The sequence below is a fragment of the Sceloporus undulatus genome, chromosome 3 (genome assembly GCF_019175285.1).
Source record: "Sceloporus undulatus isolate JIND9_A2432 ecotype Alabama chromosome 3, SceUnd_v1.1, whole genome shotgun sequence".
Taxonomy (NCBI): Eukaryota; Metazoa; Chordata; class Lepidosauria; order Squamata; family Phrynosomatidae; genus Sceloporus; species Sceloporus undulatus.
This window is the reverse complement of record NC_056524.1, coordinates 126,615,451-126,621,109: the sequence shown is the minus strand read 5'-3', so window position 1 is coordinate 126,621,109 and position 5,659 is coordinate 126,615,451.

Genomic DNA, 5,659 nt, shown 5'->3' with positions numbered 1-5,659 from the left:
TATGGATCTTCATTCCATGTGTTGTTCATTTTTCTTCTTCTCTCTTATAAAGCTATTCTGTGTATTGCTTCCATCGTCTTTTTATTTCTTCTTGATCTTCTGGTATGTTTTTATTTTATTTTACTGTAATTATGACGCATCTCTTGCAGCACAGGAAATCAGACCATCCAAGGTTATATATGTTTAAAAAATAAACACATGGTACATCTAAAATATATTTGGAGCAACACACCAAACCATTCCCACACAATTATTTTAAAAAGCAAAGGAAGTTACACTGAGTACAATGGGGGAAAACATTCTCAGTTTCAATCAATCCTCAAGGGATTGTAGTAGGGGAGAAAAGTATCTTTGAAAATATATATATATATTTAGGAAACTAACACATTATATGTTGGCTTGTAGACAAAAATGTTCTTTCTTTTTTTAAAAAAAATAGAAAATACATAGTAGAGTAAAATAAAGCCTTCCATTGCTGCATTGAGGCATATAGGACAAACAAGCCACTCATGCTGAACCAGTTGTGGCATTTTAAAGCACAGTCAGCTTGAGTTGCAGCTGCTTATAGTTCTGTATTAAAATATCCATAGGAAACCCCTTATTTCTAAATGAATAAACTATGGTGCTCACTTGTCCAAACTCCTAATGCTGAAGAACTAAAAGAAAAAGAGAATTAGTTCACTTTACACAAATAAAATTAGCCATTAAAATGAGACACATGCAGTCACCACCTGGAAAGAAATGGCCTCGACAAGCATCAAGGTAATGTACTGGACGATATCCAGATGAAGCAATAAGTCCTGTAAAAGCAATAGATAGAAAAAGTATTGCTGAGGCTACAAAAATCCCTTGAGAGCACAGATGCCTGGTTATCTGGACAGGCTATGCAGAACAGGTTCTAGATGGGGAGAGGGGACCACATTTACCTCCACCAGGTTGACCAGACATCCTCCTTTTCTAGGGTGTGTCTTACATTTCAACCTGTCCAGGAAGAATGCCAAAATGTCCTCCACTTGGAGCATAACTAGGAAGCATGAATTTATGTTTATATTATGCTTTAAGCTGTTATTTGGTAATGACCTACATTTTTCTTGCATGTCCTGCATTTTGCAGTGCCTTGTCCTCCTGTGTGGTTATGGCATCTGGTCACCCTGACCTCCACCCACCCACTATTGCCAGCTTGTGCCCTCAGAGACCCTTCTTTGATAAAATACTTAGTGATTCTCTTTTAAAACAGGACTCATGACCAACTCTACCCTTTTACCTCCTGCAGGAAAGTTTCTAATGAAACCAGAAGTGGACTTCTGACCACTTCCAGTCCCACTTTTGGAGTTGTACAGCATCTGGATTGGGCCTTGGTCCTCTGAAACTTACATATGCTTTTTGAGTCTGATGAGGGATTTGCCTGGGCCTTGAAATTAATCACCTTGCCTATGTCTAAACTCTTCATCGCTTTCAACCAGGAGTGAGAAAAACTTAGCCTGCAGAACTTATGCAGGGTAACCAGATGCCCTGACCACAAAGGAGGACAAGGCACCGTGAAATGTAAGACCTTCAAGGAAAATGGAGGACACGACCAAATTAAAAGCTAAGAAGGCTAATATAAATATAAAGTCATGCTTTTTAGTCATGCTCCAAATGTAGGACATTTTGGAATTCCTCCTGGTCCGAAGCTTGAGACATAGGACATGTCCTGAAAAAGGAGGACCTCTGGTCGCTCTGGTCTTATGTGGCTCCCCCAATACCATTTTTGTGCCCCTGCACTTCTTTATAAAAAGTAAAAAATAAAATTAGAAGAGAGTCATTTGCCCAAAACATGCCCCCATATCTCAGTTTTACCATGCTTTGCCTCTCCAGGCTGCTTCAGCCTTGGAAGAGGACTAGGACTAGGAAACTGACCTTCTGATTATTTCCTGTTGAAAAAAGGGCCTAGAGGAGGCATTTGGGTCTGCACCCAAAAAAAGTTTCAGAAACATTTCTCTAAGGGAGCAGAGGTGACCTCTTAGGTCTCCTGGGTGGAAGCAAGGGGCCCTTGCTTTTTTACTATTACTACTACTACTATAAAAAAAATCTTTAGTTATAAGTCATCGCTTGATGCAGATATTTGTCATATAAAACAGAAAAAAATTACAATAATAAATATCAACTAAACTTCCTACCCTTCAGATGTTGTTTGTATTTGTTCTATGATTTTTCTCAATATAATCAATTTCTTGTTCTTCTACAATCTAATGCCTAGTGTACACTGTATGCTATATATACTATACGCTATTGTGTGTGTAAGTGTGTGTGTATAGCTTGTCTTTCTTTTGTTATAGCCAAAGTGTAATGTAGATGTTAAATATAACTTACTATCATACATAGCCTATATATCTTATTTTTCTTTAGCCTTCTAAACTCATCATAGAGAGATTCCCTATACAGTTGCCCCTCCTAACTCACGGATCTCATATCTGTGACCTCAATTATGCATGGAGGGGTGATCTCCATTAATTTGAATGGCATGTGCACCCTATTGAAGCCTGTGAGGCTATTCAAGTCTATGAGGCTTGAATATGCACAAGCTTCCATTTTGGCGGGGGGTCCAGAATGGGTCCCCCATGCAAACGGAGGCCCAACTGTAGTTCCCTCCAAAATATTATTAAACAGTTCTAATCTTGCTTGAAGTTTATTGATGATTATTTTCTTTAATCAATGTCATAGGTTTGTCCATTTCTGCTGATTCCTATAACTTCAGTAGCCACTCTTCTTGTGTCAGAAGTGAATGCAGTCCTTGCTTTGAACTGTATATCTAAGAAGTTTGGAATCTGCTAAGGCCCCAATCACACTATGAAAATAATCTGGCATGAATCTGGGTTTAATACTTGTTGTTCATACATGTCTCGAATGCACTCAATGCACTTTTCAGGGGAGGGGGGCCGGCAAAAATACCACTTAACCAGGGATATTTGATACCATCCCCTCCCCCGAATTTTCCTAAAAGATCTACATTGATCCACATCTTCAGCAGTGTGAATAAGCTTCCGAATCCATTTCGATTGCTCTGTATCATTCATGTGAATGGAGGTAGCTCCATTTTATCCCGAAACGATGGTATGTGTGACTAACACAAGAGTTACAATATCGCTTAACCAGATTTGTGAACCAAAAAACAAAATGGGAACAACAAACCCAATATGCATCAGCATGGTGATCCACATCTCCTTGGGACAAAAAAAAGGAATATAAATGCCTCCCAAGTCTCTGCTCCACTGCTGCTGGGATCACATTCTGAGTATCTTATATTAAGGGTGTGGCTCTTGGTGCCCTCATTATCTGTTTACTACTACTCCTATTATACCACACCATTGGTCAAGTTTCCTAAAGTTAATGGGACCTGGAGGGCCACTTATTTCCCAGCCATGTATTAAATAAAAGCTTTGCAAATCCTAGAGCCAGAGGTGGCATTTTCCTATTCCTGACATTTCCCTAGTTACCGTTAGGTGAGCCCTGTTCAGACCTTATTGTGTTCAGCATGGACTTTGACGGGGTCAGGATCCACAAGACATATAGTACAATAATACAATGAATAATGTTTTGCTGACCAACTCATTGAATAATGAGACCAGACAAAAAACAATAGCAAAAACTATATGGTCAGGTGTCTACCCAATTGGTCAAGTTCTGTGTGAATTCTGTGAGAAAATGTGGCTCTAGAGCAGGGGTAGGCAACCCTTTTGAGCCGGGGGCCGGGTTGCTGTCCCTCAGACAACTGGGGGGGCCGAAGCCAAAAAATAAATAATTAAATAATTTTTTTTTAAAAAAAATTAAATAAATGAATAAACTGGGACAAATGTAGGACAAAATTTTCAAATGGAGGACACTTTTTAAATAAAAAACGGAGGGCACGTGAAAAAAATTGCTGATTTTTAAAAAAATATTAAGATAAATGCATGTTTCTGAGGCTTCTATAGACAATTGCCCCACCATGCCCCTCGCACGAGACGCCAAAGGGCCTGGCGGCAATCAGCGGCAGGACCGGGCTGGGGCCAGTCCCAAGGCTTCGCCGGGCCGCATCCAGCCCGCGGGCCGCAGGTTGCCTACCCCTGCTCTAGAGGATTAAACTATCCTATCTGACTAGATGAATTATCAAAGCCCAGAGTATGAGGTTCATATGTAATAATTATGCAGTATTCTATGAGTAGTACAAGAAAGTTTGTGTTAATGGTTTCCATCTTTTGCATATAAAAGCAAAGAGAGAGTGATTATTTTTAATTTTGCAAGTCTTATGTTTTTCCCAAAATTTCAGATTTCTGTATTGGACATTCACCTGAAGAGGGAGCTCTTGTTTCAAATTTGTTTCAAACTGGACTTTCCATAATTAAAATAGAAAGTCTGAAGAATGTCCAAGCCTGCATTTATCTACAGCACTCTTTTCTTATTCCAGTGAACCATCTTGTTCCCCTCCTATTAGATTTTTCTGAATATCTGGCCAAAAAAATAAAATTCAAAACATTTTGTTCTGTAGTTGTCCCCAGCTCAAATATACTTCAAGGAAATATATTAGTGAGTTTATAACACAGCTGGTATTCAGCCAGTTAGAATTGTTTTTTATTTAATTGTATTGTGGGATTTGCTATTTATAATGTTTTATTATTTTATTCTTCCATCTACTGTTTTACTGTGTCTCTTTTTTTATTGTTAACTGTTTTGGTGTTTTTTTAAAAAGAAATGTGCTATATTAATGTTGGGAATAAATAACCAAATATCTAAGACAAATATCCTCATTCCCCATCTCTCTCCCCCCATGTGTCATGTCTTATTTTAAACTGTAAGCCTGGTGGGACTGTCATATTAACTATCTTACAAGATGCTTTGGAACCCTTTCTGGCTAAAGCTATATGGCTGTTCTAGGGCTTGAAGTCATTCCCCTTCTCTTAGGCTGAGAGATTGTGGACTTTATCACATGGGAGGCAAGCATACTCCTTGTGTCATTAAATCATCATTAAATCATGTCAATCATGTGATTGTGGAAAGATTATCACACACCTGTGCGCTCATCCTGTTCTTGCCCTGTCTGTAAACAGTAATGGATGCGTCATTTAGTATTAATGGAAACTCCTGTTAATTCCAAATGATGGGTCCATTACTGTTTATAGACAGGACAAGAATGGGAGAAGTGTGTGGGATGTGATCATCTTCCCCACATCATGTGATAAACATGATTTAATGATGATTTAATGACAGGAGGAGGACGCTTGCTTCCTCGATGTGATAATCTCCTGACTTGCCCAAGGACACCCAGTGGGTTTCCATGGCTGGGCAGGGATTCAAACCCTGGTCACAAAGATTTCTCTTCCAGCACCCAAACTATTACGGTACCAAGTAGGTGGTACCACTCCCCTGGGGGTGGTAGTTCTGTTAGGATGAGGAAAAGGACAGGCAACAGGGGAAGGAGAAAGAGATGGGAGGGCAGTGACACAATGGGGCCTGTCTATGAAGAACCATGCCCCACCCTACACACACAAGCAGTGAGGTTTTCAAGGTACTGGCCTCAGAAAGAGACCCTCACCCTGCATGCCCTAGTGAAAAAGCCAGGCAAGGTTGAGAAGCATAAGCTGCTGCTGTGATCAGTGGATGGGTGTGAGCAAGCAAAGAGACTGACAAGAGTAGATGATGG